The 14,428-nt window shown below is 36.1% G+C and overlaps 1 pseudogene; it reads left to right on the top strand.

The window, feature by feature from the left end:
* The first annotated feature begins 319 nt into the window (after window positions 1-319).
* Window positions 320-1,311, top strand: LOC147823419 (cyclin-G1-like; annotated as a pseudogene).
* The last annotated feature ends 13,117 nt before the right edge of the window (window positions 1,312-14,428 follow it).

The following is a 14,428-nucleotide window of genomic DNA, read 5'->3' as shown; positions in this document are numbered from 1 at the left end:
TGTTGCTGAGGTAGGAGACTGACTTGCTGGACTGGCTACTGTACAGAGCAGCCGGGCTTATGGACAACTAGCATTGTCTTGACTTTTGTGATAGTCATAAGCTTTTTTAAAATTGGAATTTTTGTGATTACTATCTTACTGTACACAAGTACTATCTTCTATAATTTTATATTCATAATTTTTGTTAAATTTTGTAAGAATCTCAGCAGTCAGATTTTAAAACTCTGGTTCTGCAGAGGTCCGACCAGGAGGAGGGTGGTGTAGTCTCGGCAGCACTACAGAGACTTCCACCCAAGCCAGTTCTCCCTCCCTGGGCCTCTCCCCTCCTGCCCTCAAGTGCTCTTGCCTCCTAGGCCTAGGTATTCTATACCGTGGGGCGAGATGAGAGCAGGCCCAGGGAGGGTGATCATGCTGAGGAGGTGCAGTCTCTAGCAAGATGATAGAAGTTCTGACAACAACTGACTCCCAAAAACTGCTACACCAGCTGAATACCCTGTTGGAACAGGAGGCCAGATGTCAGCCAAAGGTCTGTGGCTTGAGATTAATTGAATCTGCACATGATAATGGACTTAGAATGACTGCAAGACTGAGGGACTTTGAAGTGAAAGATCTTCTTAGTCTAACTCATTCTTTGGCTTTGATATAAAGACATTTTCTCTAGCTGGACGAATTCCTCTCTAAAATAAAGGTACAGCCCAAGCACCTCGGGTGTGTTGGACTTAGCTGCTTTTATTTGGCAGTAAAATCAATAGAAGAGGAAAGAAATGTCCCATTGGCAACTGACTTGATCCGAATAAGTCAGTATTGGTTCATGGTTTCAGATTTGATGCAATGGAAAAGATTGTATTGGAGAAGGTGTATTGGAAAGTCAAAGCTACCACTGCCTTTCAATTTCTACAACTCTATTATTCTCTCATTCAGGAGAGCTTGCCATTTGAAAGGAAAATGAGCCTAAATTTTGAAAGAGTAGAAGCTCAGCTTAAGGCATGTCACTGCAGGATACTATTTTCTAAACCAAACCCTTCTGTGTTGGCCTTATCTATCATTGCATTGGAGATCCAAGCACAGAAGTGTGTAGAGTTAGCAGAAGGAGTAGAATGCCTTCAGAAACATTCCAAGATAAATGGCAGAGATCTGACCTTCTGGCAAGAGCTTGTATCCAAGTGTTTAACTGAATATTCATCAAATAAGTGTTCCAAACCAAATGTTCAGAAGTTGAAGTGTATTGTTTCTGGGCATACTGCATGGCAACTGAAGCATAGTGAGTATAGAATAACTCACCTTCCAACAATTCCTGAAACGGTTTCTTAATTGGTAGTTTTGGTTGTTATTCTCTGTATAGAGAAAATTGTGTACTTTTCTTCTACAACTGAAGTATTGAAATATTATCTTCAAAATAAACCAACTGGATTTGGAATAGCAAAAGGGAAAAAACTGGTATCACCAATCTAGTCAGCTAATATTTGAAGGCATTTGCTATATATTAGGTACAATACCCTAAGGGCCGGGCATGGTAGTACATCCCTGTAATCCTAGCACTGAGCATTCTGATGAAGGAGGATTATCATAAGAGTTTGAGGCCAGCCTGAGCTACATAGTGAGTTCAAGATCAGCCCAAATTACATAGGGAGACCCTGTCTCAAAAAAACTTAAAAAAAAACCCTTAGCAATTTCCAATCTCTGATATATATGTTAACCTTTTCACTAAATTAGCAGCTTAAAAAACAACATCCTCTTTAATAATCTGAATTTTAAGGTAGTGCTGAAGTAATGCTTTTTTAATTGAGCATTTTGCTAAATGTAGCCCTAAGATTTAGCTCATTTAAATTATAATAGGACCAAAAGCTTGATCCATATGTGAGCTAATTGGAGACTGTTAGCTTATAAGCAGAGAATCATTATGAACTTGAATGTTACACCTAAAGAAAAAGTAATACAAAACAGATGATCGCTTTTGGGTTTCTGAAAATTGCCAGTATGTCTCAACATACTGCTAATGCAATTGGAATAATAGAAAGTAATTATATTCATAAAAAACAGAAATTCAGACACTGCATATATTCTATATGTTCTTGCCATCAAAATTTATTAACTTACAGTAATGATTTATCTTTTCCTACTTAAAACTAAATGTTAATATTTAATACATCCACATATGATTATGAAACTTGGGCATGAAAAATTTACTTTTAACAGCTAATAGTATTTAGATAAACTTTTGATAAGTTGGGGGTTTTTGTTCTTTACATAAATAGTATTGCAGCAACAACCCTGAACTATGGATTCCATAATGTTAGAATTGATTTAAATTATGAACCCTTGGGCCAGGGATTTAGTTCAGTGGTGCCACTGTCTGCCTTGCAAGCACAAGGGCCCAAGTTCAATCTCTGGTACCAAACACCCCCCAAAACCAAAATAAAATATGAACCCTCAAAACATCACAACTAGATTAGTAGATTAGTATGATGTTCTCCATCTTTGGAAAACTGCCTAATTAATATAATGCTGCAGTAAGATTGTTTAGATTTGAATTCATCTGTAAAGGTAAAGACATAAGTGTGAAACCATACAAGCCTGAAAAGGTGAACTGTGAATCTTCATTTCTAACATTAATTTAACTTTCTATACTGGATCAATATATTATATTTAGGTGATTTGGAAAATGGTAACCTACTTAATTTAAATGTTAAATTTTAAATAATGAGGTTTACATCAAAACCAACATCTCACACATCTGCTTTTTTGTTTGTTTGTTTGTTTTTAGTTCTTTTATTGGTACATTTTAGATATACAATTCATTTACATTTATCATTGGGTGTTTGTACCTGTACATGATATATCTTGGTTCTTATTTTTTTCCCCATTACCTGTGCGCCCTTCACCCCCTCCACCCTCTTTATTTACATAGCTTTCATTTCCATTTTTTTTTCTTTTCTCATAGTTTTTCCTTTCCCTCTTTTCCTTTCCCCTTTCCCTCCCTTCACTCCTTCGTCTTTGGACCTTTTTTCCTATTTCAAATTATCAGTTATTCATTTTAATCATTTTAACTCTTGTTTACACTACCAGATTCTCATGCTAGAGAAACTATTTGGTATTTACACATGTGTGTTCTATTTATTTCACTTAAGAGTATGGCCTTGATATGCATCCATTTAGCTATAAATGACTCTAGTTTTTCATTTTTATGGCTGAGTAGTACTCCATTTTATAAAAAAACCCCACATTTTCTTTATCCAGTTTCCAGTTGATGGGCACTTGGGCTGCTTCCAAGCTTTAGGTATTACAAACTGTGCTGCTATGAACATTGGTGCACATATATTACTGTGGTATGATTCTTTTAATTCTTTTGGGAAGATACCAAGCAGGGGAATAGCTGGCTCAAATGTACCTCTAGTCCTAGTTCTTTGAGGTATCTCCATACTGACTTCCACACTGGTTACACCAGTCTGCACTCCCACTAACAATGGAGAAGGGTTCCTTTCTCCCCACAACCCTGTCAGCATTTGTTATTTGTTGATTTCTTGATAGCAGCCATTCTTTCTGGGGTGAGATGGAATCTCAGGGTTGTTTTCATCTGCATCTCTCGAATGACGAGTGATGTTGAACATTTTTCCATGTATTTGTTTGCTGCTTTTACTTCTTTGTCTGAGAAATGTTGGTTCATTTCAGGTACCCATTTTTGAATTGGGTCTTTGAATTTGGGGGGGTCTGATTGTTTTCAATTCTTTATATATTCTAGACAGTAGTCCTTTGTCTGAGGTACAGCTGCTAAAATTTTTTTCCCATATTGTAGGTTGTCTGTTAGCTCTGTTGGTGGTTTCTTTTGCAGAGCAGAAGCTTTTTAATAAGATGAGATTCCAGTTGTTGATTCTTTCTGCTAGTTCGTGTGCTACTGAGGTTTTGTTCATGAAGTCTTTTCCCATGCTAATGTCTTCAAGAGTTCTACCTAACTTATTTTCCAGCAAGTTTAGTGTTTCTGTCTTAATATTTATATCTTTAATCCACTTTGATCTTAGTTTAATGCATGGTGATCAGTATGGGTCTAGTTTTAATCTTTGGCAGGTTGAAAACCAGTTTTTCCAACACCATTTATTAAATTAGGCTGTCTTTCCTCCAGTGATGGTGGTTGGCTCCTTTGTCAAAGATGAGGTGGCTGAGCATATCTGGAGTTGTTTCTGCATCTTTTAGTCTATTCCACTGACCCTCAGGTCTGTTCCTTTGCTGGGACCATGCTGATTTTTATCACAGTAGCTTTGTAACATAGTTTCAAGTTGGGGATTGTGATACCCCCAGCCATGTCTCAGTTGCTTAGAATTGCTTTAGCTATTCTAGGTCTCTTATGGTTCCAAATGAATTTTTGGATTGTTTTCTCTAGTTCTGTGAGGTATATTGTTGGAATTTCAATTGGCATTGCATTGAATCTATATAGTAGTTTTGGAAGTATGGCCATTTTCACTATATTAGTTCTTCCTACCCAGGAGCAAGGAATTTCTTTCCATTTTCTTGTACCCTCTTCAATCTGTTTTTTCAGAGTGCTGTAGCTTTCAGTGTAGAGGTCTTTTGCTTCCTTTGTTAGATCGATTCCTAGATATTTCATTTTTTTTTTTTGGATGCTATTGTAAAAGGAATTGTTTCCCTAATTTCTCTCTCAGTGAGTCTGTTATTTGTGTACAAGAAGGCTATTGTTTTTTGACTGTTGACCTTGTATCCAGCTACTCTACTGAATCTGTCAGTTAAGTCTAGAAGTCTTCTGGTGGAGGTTTTTGGGTCTTCTATGTAAAGTATCATATCATCAGCAAGTAAGGACAGTTTCACTTCTTCTTTTCCTATCCTTATTCCTTTTATTTCTTTCTCTTTTCTAATTGCTGTGGCTAATGTTTCCAGAACTATATTGAACAGGAGTGGTGATAGTGGGCATCCTCATCTTCTTCCTGATTTTACCATGAAAGTTTTCAGTTTTTGACCATTTAGTATGATGTTGGCTGTTGGTTTTTCATAGATAGCCTTAATCAGGTTGAGAAAAAGACCTTCTATTCCAATTTTCTGTAGGGTTTTAATCATGAATGGGTGGTGGATTTTGTCAAATGCTTTTTCTGCATCTATTGAGATGATCATATGGTTTTTGTCCTTCACTCTGTTAATATGGTGTATTACATTTATTGATTCATGAATGTTGAACCATCCTTGCATCCCTGGGATAAATCCAACTTGGTCAGGGTGTATGATCTTCTTGATGACCCTCTGTATTCTGTTTGCCAGTATCTTGCTGAGGATTTTTACATCTATGTTCATTTAGGGAGATTGGCCTGTGGTTCTCTTTTTGAATTGGATCTTTTCTTGGTTTTGGAATCAAAGTAACACTTGCTTCCAGCAATGAATTTGGAAGCCTTGCTTCCCTTTCAATTTCCTTGATAAGTTTAAAGAGTAATGGCATTAGTTCTTTAAATGTCTTATGAAATTAAGCAATGAAGCCATCCAGACCTGGGGTTTTCTTCATTGGTAAATATTTTATTACATTTTCAATTTCACTCATTGTAATTGGGGTGTTTAGAATTTTTGTATCTTCTTCATTTAACTTTGGCAATTCATATCTATCTGGGAATCTGCCCATTTCTTCTGTGTTTTCCATTTTATTGGAGTAGAGTTTCTCGAAGTAGGTATTGATGATCCTCTAGATTTCTGCTGGATCTGTTGTGACTTCATCTTTTTCATTCTTAATTGTATGCATTTGTGCCTTTTCTTTCATTTTTTTTGATAAGGTTGTCTAAAGGTTTATCAATTTTTTTATTCTTTCAAAAAACCAACTCTTTGATTCATTGATTTTTTTTTGTATTGTTCTCTTAGTCTCCATTGTATTGATTTCTGCCCTGATCTTTATAATTTCCTCTCTTGTACTAGCTTTGGATTCATTATGCTCTTCTTTTTCTAGGAGCTTGAGGTTCTGCATTAGGTTATTTTCTGAGTTTTCTCTGTTTTCCTAATATGGGCATTCACTGATATGAATTTCCCATGTAGAACTGCTTTCATTGTGTCCCATAGAATCCTGTATGTTGTACTGGAATTTTCATTTACTTGTAGAAACTGTTTAATTTCTTTAATTACTTCTGTGACCATTGGTTGTTCAAGAGGGTGTTATTCAGTTTCCATGTGTTTGTTGGGATTTTGTGGTTTCTTATATTATTGATCTCCAATTTTATTGCACTATGGTCTGATAATAACAGGGGGTAACTTCTACTCTTTTACATTTACTTCTGGAGAATGACCTGTCTGCAGCTGAAAAGAATCACACATCCACTTTTTTAAGGCATAATAAAAGTTATATTCTAGATAATGTAATGATTTCTTGGTACCCATAATGCAAGTAATAGATAGTTCAGAGATGAGAATGTTAGTGCTATATGGGAATTACATTTAAATTTTAAAACATTTTGTATTAAGCCAAAATGCAGATTTACTAAGTTTGGCATATTCATTGAGCTATCTTTAAAGTTTCTTCTAAAAAACAGGTGACATTTGTATCAATGATTAAAATTTCTATCCAGAATCTACTTCCTCAGTCTTATCTAGTTCCATTAAAAAAAGTCATATTATATTACATAGTTAAGTCAAAATCTATTATCACTCTGAAAAACGTGCTTTATCCTAAGTCCTGGCTAGAAAAAGCACTCCAAGTTTTACTATATACTGTTTCTATAAAACTTCCATTGCTTCCAGTTTTGTTTTTTGTTTTTTTTTAAGGAATAGAATATACTTTCACAAATTTCCATAATGTGTCTTAAGAAAAGTAAGGAGGCACCATCATAATTATGAGTTTGCTGAGGTAGTGTTTGGAATTATCCATGTGAGCCAATCAATATAAGGAAATGTACATATATTGTTAGTGTTGTAAACAGTTAGTGCAGCCTGAATCTGGAGTCTATCCAGAATGGATGTAACCAATTTTGACATCATGTTATAGATAAGTAAGTGTTGAAAAATGAACCAAAGAACCACAGTATATTCTGCTTTTAACATTTTGTAAACCATGTTTTGTGAATACCTTCAGTTTTACCATAAAGCTGATATATTTCAATATTTTGAAAACATCAGTATTAATTTTGAGTTGGCAGTGGTAACCTATCCAACTACTTTTATGTTTGGTACTAAGAGATATACCTTCCAATAAAATTATTGAAATGCAAAAAAATAAAAATGAAAATAAATAAAAAATAAGAACACTGGTTCTAAATTTTTACATCTACTCCTATTCAAAGATTTCGATTTGTGTAACTGATTCATTGGTGTCATTTATGCAAATGATAGGAGGAAAGAAGTTGGAGATATGAATTTAAAAGGGTATTTTGTATACTTTCATATATAGGTGTTTTTTAAGCACTGAGAAGGGTGTGCCAGATTCTTTTCTGAACATTATGTGGAGGCACTTATTAAGATACTGTGCTGCAATTTATCACATCAGTAAATAGTACAGGTAGAAGAGAGAAAAAAGCCTAGGATCAAGATCTGAAGTCTGTCAACATATAGAAGTTTGACTGAGGGAAAAAATACATTTAAGAACACAGCGTAGGTTTGTGCAAAAGCAGTGATACCTCTTTCTATTGCTTAGATTCACCTTTGGAGTAAAGGGATCTCTTGTTTGAATCAAACATTTCAATGGGTCTTCTCTGTTCAAAGTTAAAATCAAAATCCTATTCAGGAATGTTCAATCAGGTGCTAACTGCTCTGCATAATAATATAAAAAGATTTCTTTATTGTGTGCCCTGTAATAGGTAACATGTTTCAAATGTGATTGCCTTTGGGAGCTTTTTACCCTTGATATAGATTTGTACTTTTCTGCCTGTGTAAATTGTTATTAGAAGCAATTGTGTTCTCTTCAGGAGATTAGAAGCAGATTCATAGGAAATGGGGCTTATCTTGAACTCATATTATTTGAGTACAGAGGTGTTGACGAGACTGGCAATGTCAAAGCATTCTGGACTTTTCTACTCTATTTCTCATGTGATAGCAATCCAGATCGAATAACTCAAGCTTTGCAAAATGCACTATTGTCAGCATTCTCTTTTAGTAAGGGCCCCCTCCCCAGTGATTGCTCTACCTGTCAAATAAAAGAGATAATTTTAATTCAGGGTTATGCTGGCTTGATGAGAGAGGCATTTGTTAATGAAGAGATATGTACCAGGGTAAAAGCATTTGAGAAGTAGCTACAGAAGGCTGCAAACTGATTCAGTGTCTCGAGGGAGGTTTCCCAGAGGCAATGACTTCCAAACTCAATCTAACTTTGAAAAAATGGTTCAGGAATAAGGTTGTGGACCATTTTTCTGGCAGAAACAAGGGTATATAAAATTTCTACAGAAAGAAAAGTGTGATTATCATATATTTTCTAAGAACTGTCTAAGAGTGTGGCATTTTCTTACAATGGTAAACATGCACTGTCTATAACTTGTGGAATTCCACTTTTAGATATTTTCCAAAGGAAGATAAATCTAGGGTCCAACAACTATATATATATATATATATGATTTTTCTCAAAATCACCAACTGGAAGCAATTGAAATATTTCTGGATTCTGGCCGAGGAATGGATGAACAAAAGGTAGCATGGCCATAATGAAAGTTATCAGGCCATAGAAAGAAAGAAAATATTGCTATAGAAAATAAATTGACCAGTGTCACAAATCGCAGAAACTTCCTTGCAAAACAAGAGTGTCATTTAAATCTCATTTGCATAAGTGATAATTCTTTTAGTCTCTGATTTAAAAACAAAAAGTCTGAAGTTTTCAAAATTATTCAGAACAAAGAATGCCATTCACTATATTAAAGACCTCTCTTGCTTAGAAGAGTAAACAACCAGGAAACTTATGTACATTTGGAAGCTTATGTGAATCTAAGTTAACATCATGGCTTTTTTTTTCCATTTTTCCAGGATTAATTAACATTCTGATTTAAATTCACTTATGGTGATTTGACTAAAATGTAATATGTAACTAAAATGTAATCAAGTCTATAAAGTTAAATAATACAATAAGTAAACATGGAAAGAGAGAACTTCACTCATGTCACACATCAAAAGTAGTTTATGGAATGAAGTGGAATCTCAGCATTGTTTTCATTTGCATCTCTTGAATAACCAGTGATGTTGAACATTTTTTCATGTATTTATTTGTTATTTCTACTTCTTTGTCTGAGAATTGTCTGTTCATTTCAGAGGCCCATTTTTGGATTGGGTCTTTAAATTTGGGAGGTCTGATCTTTTTAAGTTCTTTATAGATTTGAGATAGTAGACCTTTGTCTGAGGAAGAGCAGGTGAAAATTTTTTCCCACATTGTGGGTTGTCTCTTCACACTGCTGGTGGTTTCTCTTGCTGTGCAGAAGCCTTTTAAGAAGAAGAGATCCCACTTGTTGATTGTTTGTGCTAGTTCACGGGCAACTGAGGTTTTGTTCATAAAATCTTTTCCTACACTGATGTCTTCACGAGTTCTACCTAACCTCTGTTCCAACTGGTTCAGAGTTTCTATTTTAATATTTAGATCTTTAATCTATTTTGATTTTAATTTAGTACATGGTGAGAGATATAGGTCTAGTTTTAATCTTTGGCAAGTTGAAGCCCAATTTGTCCAGCACCATTTATTAAAGAGGCTATCTTTCCTCCAGTGAGGGTATTTGGCTCCTTTATTGAAGATGAGATGGCTGAGTGTGTCTGGCATTGTTTCTGCATCTTCTAATCTGTTCCACTGGTCCTCAGGTCTGTTTCTTTGGCAGTGCCATGTTGTTTTTATCACAGTAGCTTTGTAGTATAGTTGTAGGCTGGGGATTGTGATACCCCCTGCCATGTCTCTGCTACCTAGAATTGCTTTTGCTAAATGAATTTTAAATGAATTTTTGGATTGTTTTCTCAAGGTCTATGAAGTATGCTGCTGCGATCTCAATTGGAATCACATTCAATCTATATAGCAGTTTTGGAAGTATGGCCATTTTCACTCTATTAATCCTTCCTACCCAGGAGGAGGGGATGTCTGTCCATTTTCTGATATCATCTTAAATCTCTGTTTTCAGAGTGCCATAGTTTTCCGAGAAGAGGTCTTTGATTTCTTTTGTTAGGATGATTCCTAGGTGTTTCAGTGTTTTGGATGCTATTGTGAAAGGAATTATTTGCCCTATTTCTCTCTCAGTGAGTCTGTCCTTGGTGTAGAGGAAAGCTATTGATTTTCATGCATTAACCTTGTAACCAGCTACTTTACTGAATTTGGTTATTAAGTCTAGAAGAATTTTAGTAGAGTTCTTGGGGTTTTCTGGGTAGAGTATCATGTCATCTGCAAATAATGACAATTTGACTTTTTCATTTCCTATCTTTATTCCTTTTATTTCTTTCTCTTGTCTAATTGCTGTGGCTAATGTTTCCAGAACTATATTGAACAAGAGTGGTGATAGTGGACATCCTTGTCTTGTTCCTGATTTTAGTGTGAAGGATTTCAGTTTCTGACCATTTAGTATGATATTGGCTGTTGGTTTTTCATAGATGGCTTCTATCAGTTTGAGGTAGAGACCATCTATTCCAATTTTTTGTACGGTTTTTATCATAAATGCATGTTGGATTTTGTCAAATGCTTTTTGTGCATCTATGGAGAGAATCATATGGTTTTTGTCCTTGGCTCTATTGATATAGTGTATTACATTGATAGATTTGCGTATATTGAATCATCCCTGCATCCCTGGGATGAATCCCACTTGATCAGGGTGTATGATCTGTATGATCTTCTGCATTCTGTTTGCCATTATCTTATTAAGGATTTTTGCATCTATGTTCATTAGTGAGATTAGCCTATAGTTCTCCTTTTTGGTTGAGTCTTTCTCTGCTTTGGGGATCAAGGGATGCTTGCTTCCAGGAATGAATTTGGGAGTATTGCTTTCCTTTCAATTTCATTGAAGAGTTTAAACAGTAGTGGCAGTAGTTCCTCTCTAAATGTCTTGTAGAATTCAGCAGTGAAGCCATCAGGGCCAGGGCTTTTCTTAGTTGATAAGTTTTTAATTACATTTTCAATTTCATTGGTTGATACTGGGTTGTTCAGAATTTTTAGGTCTTCTTCATTCAACTTTGGTAATTCACATGTATCTGGGAATCTGTCCATTTCTTCTGTGTTGTCCATCTTATTGGCATATAGCTTCTGGAAATAGGTATTGATGATCCTCTGGATTTCTTCTGGGTCTGTTTTGATTTCACTCTTTTCATTCCTAATTGCATGGATTTGGTCCTTTCCTTTCCTTTTTCTGACAAGGTTGGCTAAAGGTTTGTCAATTTTGTTGATTCTTTTGAAGAACCAACTCTTGGCTTCATTGATTTTTTATATCACTCTCTTAGTCTCCACTGCATTGATTTCTCCTCTGATCTTTATAATTTCCTCCCTTATATGAGCTTTGGGGTTGTCCTGCTCTTCTTTTTCTAGAAGCTTGAAGTTCAGCATCAGGTTGTTTAATTGGGCTCATTCTGTTTTCCTAATATGCATATTCACTGCTATGAATTTCCCTCGTAAGACTGCTTTCATTGTGTCCCATAGATTCTGATATGTTGTATTGTCATTGTCATTTAATTGAAGGAACTGTGTGATTTCTTCTTTAATTTCCTCTGTGACCCATTGCTTATTCAGAAGTGTGTTGTTCAATTTCCACGTGTTTATGAAAGCTTTCAAGTTTCTTTTCTATGGATCTCCAATTTCATTTCACTATGGTCTGATAATATATAGGGGATAACTTCAATTCCTTTGCACTTACTTGAACATGTTCTATGTGTGAGTATGTGGTCTATTTTGGAGAATGGCCCATGTGCAGCTGAAAAGAATGTGTGTTCTGATTTTGTCGGGTGGAAGACTCTGTAAACATCTGTTATGTTCATTTGTTCAAGAGTTCGATTGAGTTCTAGTATTTCATTCCTAATTTTTTGTCTAGTTGAACTATCTATTTGTGACAGTGGGGTGTTGAGGTCCCCCAGTACAATTGTATTAGTGCATATATGACTTCTCATGTCCGTTAGTATTTGTTTTATATAGTTGGGTGCAGTGGTGTTTAGTACATAGATATTTATGATTGTCATCTCTTCCTCTTGGATTCTTCCCTTTACAAGGATGTACTGTCCTTCTTCATCTCTCTTAATCAGTGTTGGTTTGAAATCCACTTGATCTTCAAAGAGGATAGCTACTCCTGCTTTTGTTCGGGTTCCTTTCACATGGAGTATTGTTTTCCACCCTTTAACTTTCAGTCTATGAGTTTCCTTTTGAATGAAGTGTGTTTCTTGTATACAGCATATTGTTGGATTTTGCTTCTTGACCCATTCTGCCAGTGTATTTCTTTTGATTGGTGAATTGAGACCATTAATGTTGATGGTTATAACTGAAACGTATTGACTTGTCATTGCCATGACTTTTTCTTTTTTTGGGTTCTCCCTCTTTACATTTAATTTCTTGTCATGCCAGATGGGTTCATTCTGCTTTGCTTCCTGGGGTTGTGATCCTCAATGTCTGTTCCTAGGGCATTGTGTAAAATTCTTGGGAGTGCTGGTTTGGTATTCACGAAGTTCCTAAGGTGCTTTTTGTCATGAAAGTATCTTCTTTCTCCATATATTTTGAAAGATAGTTTTGCAGGGTACATCAATCTGTGTTGGAGGCTGTTTTCCTTTAGGGCTTGGAATATGTCACTCCAAGTTCTTCTTGCCTTGATGGTTTGTGTTGAGAAGTCTGCTGTGATTCTGATGGACCTTCCTTTGTATGTGATTTGTTTCTTTTCTCTGACTGCTTGGAGAACTTTGTTTTTCTGTTGAATTCCAGAAATCTTAACAATTGTATGCCTATGTGTAGATTTTTTTTTGATCAAGGCTATTTGGAGTCCTATATGCCTCACTTATCTGTATGTCAAGCTCTTTCCCCTGCTTGGGAAGTTTTCTGCCATTATTTCTGTGAAGAGTTTTTTTATGTCATCTGCCCTCTCTCCTGTTTCTTCATTGACTTCAATCAGTCTTACGTTATTCTTCTTTGCATCATCTAGCAGCTGCTGGATTGATTTCTCATGTTCCCTTATAGTTTTGAAGCAATTTTTCTTTTCCTGGTCACTAATTGCAATCTTATCTTCTATATCTGAAATTCTGTCCTCACGTTGGCTCATTCTGCTGTGTAGACTTTTAATGGAGTTTTTCATGTCCTGGAAATCTATTTGCATCTGTTTTATGGATTCCATTTGTTTCCTATGTTGGGATTCCATCATGTTCCTGAGCTCCTCTCTAGATTTATTAATCATGTCTTGCACTAGGGGCACAATTTCTCCTGTTATCTGAGAAATTATTTCTGATTTCATTTTTTCCATATCCCCTTTTGTTCCCAGTTCAGTGGGTCCAGGTGGTTGAGTATCAGAGTGTTCCATCTCATTTTCCTTTGGGGTTGCTGTAGGTGATCTGGAAGTCTTGTTTTTGAGACTTATTGACGTGTTTTCTCATTATGACTGGGGGTGGGGGGCTGTTGGTGCCTGCACGGATTACCTCCTCTGAGCTGGGAGAGGTGGGAACAGGGGCTGGGAGCAGCAGTAGGGATGGTGGCCCAAAAGCCCTTTCCTGTGGGCTGGGAGCAAAGGGAGGGATGTTGGTTGGGAAACCCCTTCCTCTGGTCCAGGAGCAGTGGGATGGTGGCTCAGAAGCCCCTTCCTCTGGGCCAGGAGTGCCAGGACAGGAGGTGCCCCCAAAGCCCTTTCCTCTGGGCTGGGAGCAGCCAGAGGTATGGTGTCCGGGAAGCCCCTTCCTCTGGACCAGGAGCAGTGGGACTGTGGCTCAGAAGCCCCTACCTCTGGGCCTGGAGAAGAGGGACTCAGTACCATGGTCTGGTGGTCCGGTGTCCTCTGCGTCTTTGTAGTATAGAATCTATCTATCTGTCTATCTATCTATCTATCTATCTATCTATCTATCTATCTATGGTAAGAACACCAAACATACATGCATTAATACAGATATACACAATTTTAAGATGCAGTACTTTTAAACACCGTCTAATTTCAAGCCAATTATTCTATCCATTGGATGAATTTCAACAAAAAGTTTGAGTAATTATGAATAATTAACACCAAAGCTATCTTATTTGATTTTAGAGCACATTCTATTTTTTGTCTAGTTTTTACCACATATTGCTGATGTCTGCCTCATTTTCATAGTGAGAGACTGAGGTGGCTGCCAAGACAAAGAAGAAGAGAAGTAACAGAAAGAAAATAGAATCTCTATAGTCTTACAAACAGCATTTATAGGCTGATCTTAACATTAGAATGAAATAATTACCTGCTGGGAATAGAAAGGAGTAATAAAACATGTCAGATGATAAATTTAAGTCACTACATCTCCTTTTAAGAGTATATATAGTCTGGTTTAGCTAGTTTAAATTTTTATGTAACTATTCAAAATTGAAGGG

This window comes from Heterocephalus glaber, unplaced genomic scaffold (genome assembly GCF_053883595.1).
Source record: "Heterocephalus glaber isolate CG9 unplaced genomic scaffold, H.glaber_assembly_v1.0 deba00001586, whole genome shotgun sequence".
NCBI classification, from domain to species: domain Eukaryota; kingdom Metazoa; phylum Chordata; class Mammalia; order Rodentia; family Bathyergidae; genus Heterocephalus; species Heterocephalus glaber.
Note: the sequence above shows the minus strand (reverse complement) of the source record. Positions and strands in the feature narration are given on the sequence as shown.